This window comes from Falco punctatus, assembly GCF_963210335.1.
Source record: "Falco punctatus genome assembly, chromosome: 5".
NCBI lineage: Eukaryota > Metazoa > Chordata > Aves > Falconiformes > Falconidae > Falco > Falco punctatus.
Genome location: NC_137584.1, coordinates 26,688,905 through 26,700,559, shown reverse-complemented (window position 1 = coordinate 26,700,559; position 11,655 = coordinate 26,688,905). Strand labels below are relative to the sequence as shown.

Below are 11,655 nucleotides of genomic sequence, written 5' to 3'. Positions count from 1 at the left end.
AATTTTCCACCCCCTGTAATTAGCTTCAAAAATCCTCATTCTGAAGGATTGCACCCTTACACATATTTCAGCCATTAACCAAGCCGACTTCATCCCTGCTGACATTGTGGCTTCAGGCTGTGCTAAGGGCCTGCATAATCTTGTTTTCCAAGGCTTCTGCCTTCTCTGTGAATGACAGGAGGAAAGAGGAAGCCAAGTAAGATCCAGAATTTCTTCGAAGATTAAAGCTCTAGAAAGCATGCAGTAATCCAACATCTGTTACTTTCGTCCTGGAGCTGTGAAACTGTGCTGCTGTTGTGCCATCTGCTAGACAGTCCAGGCAGAGGAGAGGCTGCTCCTTCGCCAGTCGGTGTGATTAAGGTTGTCTATGTGTTTGTGTTTGTATGCAACAGGGAAAAAAAATGATTGCACACTTTGTGCTTGCGCAATGCCATGTGCGATGTGTCGGAGGGGAGAATGTGGGTCACTGTACCTGCTCACATCTGGACAAAGCATAGGGAATAAATGAGAAAAGCAAAAGGCCACACAGTTGTTAACATACAAGTAGCATCTATGCCTCATGTGCGATTCACACAGAAGTCACATACCATCCTGATTTTATACCGGTGGGTGACCAAGGCATGATTAATTCACCATTGAGCTTTAAGGGACTTTTGGTTTGCTCAGCAGGAGTGACACGAACCACTGCTCTCCCGGGAAATGTTCATTCTGAGGGGGAGGCATAAGTTTTTCATGCAATTGCCAAGTCACCCAGGAAGATTGGTGGTGATTTCTGTGCCTCTTGATGACTTTTCTCTGTATTAATAAAGAGAAAAAATATTTTTTCTGTATATGCTACTAAGGCATAGTCCATTTCAGCCTTACCATTGAAGTCTGTCGGCACCCTCTGCCTACGTGTGCAGTGACTGTGCAAAATGTCCTTGTGTAGCTGCAAACCTTTTGGGTTGACTCTGACATAACCCTGAGTCATGCCATGAATGGGTACTGAAAAGAATGAAGGGCATCTTGCATGAAGGTGCACTTATACAGGGGTTATGTTGCTCTTCAGAACTGGGGAAAGTTCCTGCCTCAAAGAAGCACCGTCTGGACTATAAACATTAACATGCCCAAGTCATGAGCACATTGACAAAGAAGGAATGGACACCAGACTTGATTTCCAAGGTGTCTTTGGAACAAACCTTTATTTATCAGCAGGAAGAATCCATGGCTTCCACCCTGATCTGATGGATCTGAGCCCACCAGATTTAGGTTCATTTCTCTCTTCTTCTTGATGAAAGGGATTTTAAACTTGCAGGCCTTATTGGATCATAGATAAAAGTTGTTCTACATCAGAATTAAATGGTTCTAGACTTTCCTGGAAGAAGATATTTAAATCTTTAGGGAACTTTCTGGAAGTTTTGTCAATTCCAGTAACTGGCACCCAAGTCAGAGATTGGAGCTTTTGCAGCTGAAGCACCTGACATGACAAGTGGAAGGGACACGAGGGCTGTGCGCACTGCTGTCCAGATGTGCGATGGCTGCTCACAGAAACATTCACAAGCTGGATTTAAGCTAGCTAGACTCAGGACAAGTCATAGGGTGGTGATGGCAGAAAAACCATCATGCTTCTCTAGGACACCAGCTGCATGTTTAGTAGGCTGGAGAGAAGGCTATGCTGAGTCTGGTTCTTGAAGCTGCTAGTTTAAAACGGTTGCAGCCGTGCTGATAAAGCTGTGATTATCTGTGAATTCGGCAATTTGTACGGTCAGCAGCAGCTGCACACAGCGGACAGTGAACTGCTTTCAGCAGGGCTACCGAGAGCAACAGTCTGGCTCGTGGCGACTGCAGGTGGGAAGTGAGCTCGCATACCTGTGGGCTGACGTGGGTCGGGGGCATCTCCGTGTTGCTTTATTGCAAGAGCAAACTAGAAAATCAGGCAAGGCCTAATGTGCAGTTTTTCACCTCTCTTCCTGTTCTTCTCAATCGAATCACCAATACTCCCTTTGTGCACTGGCTTGCCATTTTCATGTGCAAACCATACACTCTGGCGTTGATGAAGGGAGGTTTGAGACCCCAGCTCCTCCTGCTGACAGGTCCTCTTCTCAGGTGAGCAGGCTGGATCCTGCATCCTCTTGCCATTTGCTGGCTGGCATCACCCAGGGAGGGGCAAAGAGCAGAATAAAATAGGAGGACTTTCTCCGTTCTGTGGCTGACAGCCCTGACAAGCTGGCCCTATGCTTAAAGAAACACAAGGCGTTCAATTGTGTGTCATTTTGATGTTTCTGAATAGCATCTCTCTGGAGATGAAATAGTAATCATCACCAGAGCTACAGATTAGCAACTGATAGAAAAAATAGGCATATCATTAAGCTTACACACTCCCTTGTTATCTCACCACTTCTCATTCAATCCTTGTCTGCAAACAGAAGAAGGGAATCCCTGCATGGCTACACTGCTGGGTTTGCATATAATCAGGTGTTGAAGCCTGCCTTACTTAGACCTTTTGTTCAGCTACAGTCCCTGCTGGATTTTTTTTCCTAAGATTTGTGCTTTCACCCCTGGATAATAATATAACAAATAGCTCTTTGTCTCTTTAGGTTTGTTCATATAACTTGTATTAATATATTGACAATGTAATAAAAGAGACATACAAAGAATCCTCTTGTCTTCCCCAGCTACAGCAAAAGCTGTAGCAATTATTGCTGATGTGAAGCACAATCTGAGACTCCAGCGGATAAATGTGAAAAAAAGCAATTTTGAAACTCAGCTGTAGAAACAAAATAAACATCAGTTTAGACTTATGAGGATTTGCTTCATGTTTAGTAAAGCCCTTTTTATTAGGCCATTTATCAGATGGTCTGGTGGTTAAAATGAATGTTTTTAAAGGTATTTTGAATACAGCAGTGATGACACCTTGAAAAACTAAACAACTTCCAGCAGGTTTTTCACTGGAGCTTGATTGTAAAAATAGTGTATTTCAATGTTTCAAACACTCCTACTAAAAGGGTTGATGTTAAAGTGATTTTTTTAATTTATTTTGTGTTGGGGATCTTCAATCTGGATTCTGAGGACAGCTATATGCTTTATATTGCACTGCCAACCAAAATCCAGAGTCCTTTATGCTGCTGCAAGTAAGAAGAAAAAAATTATGGTAGAGTCAAGCCCTAGTATTTTCTGCTCACAAAGCGTGCAGGATCCTGTCTCCCTGGGAGGACATGAGCCTTTGGTGCAGAGCAGCATGTCCCTTCTGCCATCCAATGAAGAAAATCTCTCTCCTATTCCCTACTCTGCTTCTTTCAGTCATATTCTAACCTTGTCCAGGTTTTGCCTGAATCTTCCTTTCTCATATCTTTACTGTGCTTCTCACTCTAACACATGAGTACACCTACACGATCATACTCAGTGAAGCTGTCTTTTCAAATAGGTCAAATTTCTAAGTATATTCATGTATGCCTTTAAATTCTGGTGGTGATGTGCACTTGTATTTTTGTCTTAAAAATTACTGTGGCTTCTCAGGAGGAACCTAAATCAGAGATGACTGTTAATCTCATCAATTCCAACCTACCACAGTGTGGTACCTAGTGGGAAAAAGTTTTGTAAAACTCGCTAGAAAAGTATCCATATAGAAAGAAATAGAAGGAGGAAAAATAATAATAATAAAACTCAGCAGCTAGGCCTTAATAAATCAAAGGCAATAGTGTTGACACGCAATAGTTCATATTCCCTTTTAATGACAGAATCTGGAATTCAGTTGTTTGGAGCTCTGTTTCAGGGTCTGCTGTGGACTCATGAGCCAGAACAGTTTTCACAAGCTCTGAAAGTCCTAAATTGTATTCATCTGCATCTCAAAAATGCTGAAACGTAGTCACTGCTTTGAAATTTTTTCAGAACCACAAATGGAACACTTGTCTGAACAAGAATGGAAGTGTAAAGAGTAAATTTCAGTAAAATTCTGATTTTACTGAAACCAGTGGGAAGTTTGCCATTGAGTTTGTAGGGCTAAAACTTACCACCTTTGTTCCATTGATAGCTGAGGTTGAGAACAGAATTTGGCCCATAATTGGTGCTCCATTGTGTGAGGCATGTGAAGAGCTTAAGGGAGTTAACAGCCTCCCAGTTTTGTGCTGTGAATAGGAACTTTGAAATGCCAAGGTTTTTGTGTTTTCCCTCCCAGACACATCTTGTCATGAGGCAAGATTATTATTGGAGGCAAATTCCATGGAATTCAGCTTGTACAACTGGTATTTGTGCGTCAAACACCTTTAAAAAACTGACTGGGGGATGGAGTGAAGAATGTTATGTGCATCACCTTGATGCTTCGTGTAATTTTAAATATCCAGTATTACTGGTCTTGAGAGTTCTTTATTTCTTATATACTGTTTCACCTACTACTTGGGTTTTAATTTGTTAAATGATCCATTACTTTTATTTTGAAAGAATTAACTTCAGGAAGAACTTTACCTTAAAAACTACAGAGTAAAACCCCTTAGAGTTTTAAAAGCTAAATGCACTTTCCTCCTCCTTATATTGGCATCATCCAAGGAGAATAAACTCAACAACTTACCAGTTTAACACTCACATGCCAACCCTTAAATTACAGCTCTAGTACATCATTGCTGATTATTATTAAAGTACATGCATCACTGATAGATCTGTAGATTCTGAAAAAAAAAACACCGAAACAAGACAGAAAAAAGCAAAAAACTCAACAAGTTTTGAGATAATATGAATATTATGTGGAGACCAAACATTGTTGCTAATGCAGACAATTTTTAAATTAATTCAATTTTTCAGTATTCTGGATAAACCTGTTCTCTTATTTGCAAAATTTTGAGTTTCAACAAACTCTTTGGAAAAAAGTAGACAATATTAAAATAATCTTTATGAGTTCTGCTTACCACTCAAAACTTTAATTAGAGCCAGGCATTTATTTGTGGGTTTCAGTTTGGTTTTTCAATTCGTCTGGTGTTGTGGTTTTGGTATTTTTTTTGGTGTGTTTTGTTTTGTTTTGGTTTTTTTTTTTTGGTTTTTTTTTTTTTAGGAAACAGCAATTTCTTTGAAACTTCAGCTGGAAATGGTTTCCCTCAATTGTCATTTGACATGAATTCATTCAAATGGCTTCAGCTGGGAAAAAAATACTGGGACATAATCCACAAACCTTGTGAATCCCTGTACTTTTGTCTAATTGACAAGAAGCCTGGGGATCCATGGAGTTCATAGTGGCATTGGAGAAGAGTCACAGCCTTCTGCCTTTCAGGGTGGCCTGGAGGAAGGCATTTGCAGCTGCTGGTATGCATGCCATAGAGGTAGGTGCTGCTGGCTCCAGGTCCCTTTGACCTACCAGCTGCCTGTCACGGCTTGATGCAGCTCCCAAGATATGGTGAGGGCTTCTTCACTCTCTTCTGCTGGCATTGTCCAGCTTCCCAGATGACATTTAGGTGTTTCCCAAGCAAGAGGAGTCTTCTCTGGGAGTGAAAGCTGCACAGTCACTTTCCAAGACCAGGGGGTGGGGTGTGAGGAGCACAAACTGGGCTCCTGAGAGCATTTTGAGAGAAGGCACCTGCTATTTTTGATTAGTATATCAGCTCTCAGAGCTGCACTTTATTTAATTAATTTTGGCAGCTAACAGAAATGACTAAATTAAAAAGAGGGGAAATCAACACATCATTCCTGCATATCTATTGACTGATTAGCATGGGTAAATGAGTTGCAAAATGAATTTCAGCTTCAGGGAGGACATGTTAGCTGCCTCTTACACTTCATAATTCAAACTGAAACTCTAGTGGTGGTGTATGCATTTCTTTTTGAAGCAGAGATAAGCATTTCATCTTTTTATTTATTTATGGTCTTTCTGAAATGAAGGACAGGTTGCCCAGAGATATTGTCGTGCCTCCACCCTTGGAGTTATTCAAAATGAGACTGGACATGGCCCTAAGCAACCTGCCTTAGCTGGCCCTGCTAGAAAATCTCCAGAGGTCCTTTCCAATCTCAACTATTCTATGATTCAGTCATTCCCAAGCACTGCTTGAGAAGAGAAAAAGTGGAATTACAGTAGTTTAAAATAATGAAACTGAAGATCCTGACTGCATTTTTTTATATGACAATTACTAGAGAAAGAAAGTAGTTGACAGACCAGACTTTCCAATATTTAATATTCCAAATACAGAACAGATAGCTATGACCTGATTAGAGCTATCCTGTGCTCTGCCAGTGTATGTAGAAGGCTTCAGTGATGATTGCCCTACATCTTACTGCCAAATAAACCTCTTTATCAAACAGTTTCTTCAGACATGGTTTATTGTTGTTATTAGTGGCATGTGGCTATTAATAGCCTGACCACATGAATTTAACATTCTCGTTGAACCCAGAGTACACTTAGGTCATGAGCTGGTTTCAGCAGTTTTGTAATGTTTTATCACATAGTTAATTCCCTGCTATTAACGATAACCTCGTGCTCTAAGTCCCAATATGATCTTGGATGGTTTGTTCAGCATTTGTAAAAACATAATAAATGCAAGTGGATGCTTGGCAGGGAGAGCTGTGTCAACAATGCAGCATTGACTTGTAATATCAAATAACATTTCCATTTCCTTAGAGAGGTTTTGGGGCTTGATACTAACAAGATTTTTTTTTTCTCTTCACAAACACACACACACACACACAGACACACACACACACACTTACATGGTTTAGTCAGTGGAAAAGGTTATCAGAAAAGAATACAGGTTGTCATTTTTGATACTAGGTTTTATGTCTTGGTATAATGTTTCTGTTACATCTCAATTCAAATGTCTGATTTGTTCCTTTCAAATTTTGGGTGAAGATGCAGTCATCTTGAAGGTGAAAAGTTACCAGGAAAATATAACTCATCAAGCGGTGTATGTTTCTGCAAAATAGGTAATTCTAATAAGGTGAGGTTCATCTTTCTCAGCTCAAGCATCAGAAAGTTGGTTGCATGTAGTTCTCTTATTGCTACTGGAGACAAACAGGTGCCCATTTCAGCTCATGTCAGACATCTAAGGTAAAAAAAAAAAGTAATTCTGGAGATGTTTCTTTCTCTCCATTGACTAAAAGGCTTTGACATGGAAACTATCCTTAAGTGTGTTAAATTGAATGAGGCAGAACCCAACCCTGGAGACTAAAACAATGATTTTCAGCTTTCTCAGAATTCATACCAAAACAAGACCCACCTCTTCATGATTTTTTGGGCAGTTATAGAATAACAGAAAAAAATGAACTGGAAGGGACCTCTGGATGTCATCTCTTTCAAACTTCTTCTCACAGCAAGGCCAACACCAAAGTTAAATCAGGTTTTGTACAAAGACCAAGAGGTGTATTATTAAGATAAACAAGGTAACATAAGTACTCACAGGGGTTCCTCTCCTTTCCTTGCCTTGCCTTGCCTTGCCCTTCCCCTTTCCCTTCCCCTTCCCTTTCTCTATAGAGGTTTTGGTTAAATCTGTTCAAACTATCAGAGTACAAGCCTGTTTTCAAAGAGGAAATTTGCAAAGAAGACAAAAGTCTTTCAATCTGGAAAATAAAAAGTAGGAAAGGGACAGCTAGGAGGAGGGTATAAACCTGCCTGGCTATGGGAAAGGTGGCTGGATGCCAGTGTGACCAGCACTCCTGGTAGACTAAAGAAACCAAACTGGCCAGAAGCAGAGATGGCAAAGAGAAACAACTCATCATTTCAAGAAAGTAGGAAAGGGAGAGGGTGCAATCGCGGTCCACAAAGGGCGGATATACTTTCAATCAGAACCCTGTGCACAAGACAGCAAAAAAATGTGGGCTTTTCATATGAAAAATTTTCTTTGAGAAATACACAGCTACAATGATTCTGGTTTTGCTACTGTTATTGTTATTATGCACTTGAAAAGTCTCAGTCTTGAATTATTGCCACTTTGTCTTTGTGAACCATTGCCTCCTCATTGCTGTGCAGGTATGAAGGTAATGAAGGTCCCTCTCCTGGTAAGCTCAGAAGTTAAGTGTAACACAAGAGACAATACAGCTGTGTGGAAGGAATGATAAGAAAAAAAAAAAATTGAAAAATTATGGTCATCATATTAGGCAGTTGGCTTAACATACCAGAAAGCTGTCAGTTGCCCATGACTACTTGATTTTTTAAGAAGTCAGGAAAACAAAGAAAAAAAGGAAAAGAAAAAAGAAAGTTTAAGGATACAGATATTAAACATCAGGGAAACATCAGGAAAAGCACAAACCTTATTTTTCAAAATATAACAAGGGGTGAGGTTGGTATTACAGGCCAAGTGGAAGAAGCCCTAAATGCAAACAAGCTTCAAGAGTAGTTAGGGGTGCAGCAGAAAATGCACAAGGAATTAAACCTCCTTTATGGTTGATGCAATAAACAAGGAGAAGGGGCTGAAGAAACTCAGAAAGAGGAGTACCATGAAGAAAAAGACAGGCTAAATAATGCACAACATTGTATAATACTTTCAGCTGTGTGAACAAACAGAAAAGTCCTGCAGAAAGAAAAAGAATAAAATTTGCAATTGAAAGTACTTGGTATACTGTTTTTAATCTGGTAAGTATCTGGTGTGCTGCCCTTTAAACAAATTTATGTGATTATCCAATTTTAGGTTTGTTGGGATGCATTTTCATTGCTTTTATGATTTCAAAAATTCCTTGTGCTTTTTTTTATGACTAAAAGCAGATAGGTCAGGTTTCTTGCTTTATACTATACTAAGTGTGTTGAAGAAGATGCTTTAAAACTGAGATAGGCAACTGATGATGTAAAGGGAAAAGGACAAACAGGAAAGTTTAGACCTCAAGCTCTTAATCCTGGATTACTCCAGTTGTGAATGTGAACACTCCTTTAGCAACAAGGACATCAGACATACATCAAACTAATACACGCATGTTCATTACATATATCACACCAACATTTCCCTTGGAGATCTTCTCAAACCTAAATAAAGCCCAATTTGCTGGTAAAATTAAAATGTGTCCTAGCCCCAGGCAGCATAGTGACAGCCAGAAAAGAAGAGAAGAGGGAGGCACTTCATCTGGTCCATACATGGGATCAGCCTGGTTACAGTCATGGTGGGGTGATCTTAGGATGACCTTTCTGGGCCAGCAAATGTCAGAGCTGGAAAAAAGAATTATTTGCTGATCATATGGCAAAGTGCTCTAAACTTAGTTAAAGAGCACATAAGCATTAGCAGCATCATAAATGTGTTCTTACTTTTTAATAAGACTTTGAGGTTCTGAAATAGATAACAGTTCCACATTGGGTACCTGTAACACAAAAGTTTTGGTTACTGCTCCAAAGAGCTTTCAAGGTACAGAGCAGCCACACATTATGCTGATGCCAAGTCTTCCTAGACAAAATGTGTTTACATTTATGTTCTGAGAAAGCCTAGGAATTGCATTCTGTGCCTTGGAGCTGAAATGCTGGAGGGGACGTCAGTCAGAGCTGAATTGGAAACAAAACAGGGATGCAAGTAAAGGGAGGTTAGGAAGCCCAAAGCCTGAGGAAGGGCAGCTGGCAGTGGAGAGAGACTGTGGTGCCCATGGACCGGGGCAGTACAGTGCAGTATCTGCGTGTCAGCGTGGGGGACCTGCACCCCCAGAGTGTTCTGGTCCTCCAGCAGAACAGGGAGACCTGGTCCCAGCGAAGAACCTTGAGTGAAACCAATACTTCATAGTGTGTAACTCTAAGGGGAGAGGTGAGATCTCTGAGTTTAATGAATTGGAGAACCAGGCAATACATAAAAGCAAAAGATTTGCTGTTAAACAGCTTCTTCAAGGATATAATTTTATCTGTTTCCAGGAGAATCAAGTAAAAACAAAGGAAGGATTCCATCCACACAGAAATACACATTTGTATGGAGACTACAGAGAATATTCTGCCTTAAATTATCAGTTGAAAAAATCAGTTGAAGTGTATGGAATGAAATAGAGTTTGCCATTTAACTTCTTTTTGGCATAGTGAAATTGTGATTTCCTGTGGATAATGTCAGCTAGAAAGGTAATGATCTGAGTTAAATATCATCTAATGAAACCTCTTGGTAGGGTAGGAATACTGATGGTGGTATGAAAAACTGGCTTCCTTTTCCATATATGATTTCTTATGTTATGTTCATTAATGCTTCAGTCTTGCAGAGTGTACATACCGCTCCCCCTCCCATCCCACACCTTGCAGCTTCAAGGAGACCCGAATACTGGATCTAGATATGAAGATCAATCATAAAAATAGGCTGAATGGTGGTAACCGATCTGCATTTTGTTTTGGTTACCGTTGTTTACATTATTAAAATACCCCATTGAAAATAACACTGCTATTCCTGTGCAGCTGGAGATGAACTTTAGCATTGGCTGGGCTTTGCATGTCTGAGTGTTCAGCGCCAGGATGTTCTATAGAAACTGTCACATTTGTTGAACTGCCACAAAGAGAGGAAGACTGCACTAAACTATTTTTCATTCTTAAACCATTCCCATTAAAGTAAGCAACAATCAAATGCTTAAAATGATATTGACCTACTTGTGAAGTGCTTTGGGATACGTATTGTTATTCAAATGCTGTGTTGTTATTATTTTTATTTCATTTTAATTGCATCTGTCATGTGCAAAACTTTTAAAGCTTCTATCTCCTCAGCATAACACCTCCCTGCTTGTTCTCTGCAGAACAGTGCTTGATTTTTGTAAGGGCAGAGCAAAATATTTTCAGTCACTTCTGAGTCAGAAGATAATAAAATGTACTCACGGTAAACCAAAGTCTCTTTTTTTTTTTCTTCATTGTTAAAGCTAACTGTGATCATATGGATTGAAAGGAGAAAGAGTAAAAACCTGTGAAAATTGACTTGGGAATAATTCCCATTATGATGAAACACCTTTGCTTAAGCTCGGCAAGGGGAAAACAAGGTTATAGGTGCTCAATCACATCAGCTAAAATCTGAGTAGAATCCCTTCAACACACTTGCTGTGCCCTACATGATAATCAGGGTTAGCTGCTTTTCATTAATAAGGGGTTTGGGCAAGGACTGGGGTTTGTTCTTGGAAAAATTTGTGCAAAAGACACAGTAAATTACTCATATTCATGATTCTCCAAGGCCTGAAGCCCTATCTAAACATAGAGTTTGCATTGCTTTAAATATGCAGGTTCATTTAAAGTAGTAAAGCTGCAAGTCACATGCCATCTTCCCCTTTTCAAACCCAGCTATAATGACATGAAGTGATTATATCAGGGTAGTTGATTCCAGTGCAGAAAAGGAAATGAACAAGCTACACTGGTATTATCATACATATAATGGTATGTTTCTACCTACATCAAAGGTTCAAATGGTCTGTGCATAATGTTTAAAAATAAATGACATTTTTAACTGAAGCAGTTGAACTGATAGGAAAGCAGTTTTGATAGGGAATCTATTTTAGGCTCAGCTTTCTTTCCCCAAGTATCATCACTAGCAGCAGCAAAGGACTGCGGAGGGGATCGAGCATGGGACTATTGTGATGCTGTTGGTACTTCTGCTGGATATACAACTGATTTTACACTTAGAAAACACTTTGAAAAAGTTTAAGCAAAACAAGAAAATACTTCTCTCGCTTCCTGACCCTCCAAATAGTAAAGATAGGTCACTAGTGCTGCCGTTAAGAGGAGAAACAATTATTCTGATTTTTTTCAGAGCTTCTGTGGGTGTAGTATTTAACTTAATGACC

At 39.7% G+C, this 11,655-nt stretch overlaps 1 long non-coding RNA gene across 1 annotated transcript in view; it reads right to left on the bottom strand.

Moving 5' to 3' along the window:
• Positions 1 to 6,634: 6,634 nt before the first annotated feature.
• Positions 6,635 to 11,655, bottom strand: part of LOC308064465 — a 53,696-nt gene continuing 48,675 nt past the window's right edge. Inside the window, exon 2 of the long non-coding RNA XR_013928394.1 lies at positions 6,635 to 9,234. This is a non-coding gene — a long non-coding RNA (uncharacterized lncRNA). The remainder of the gene's footprint in view (positions 9,235 to 11,655) is intronic.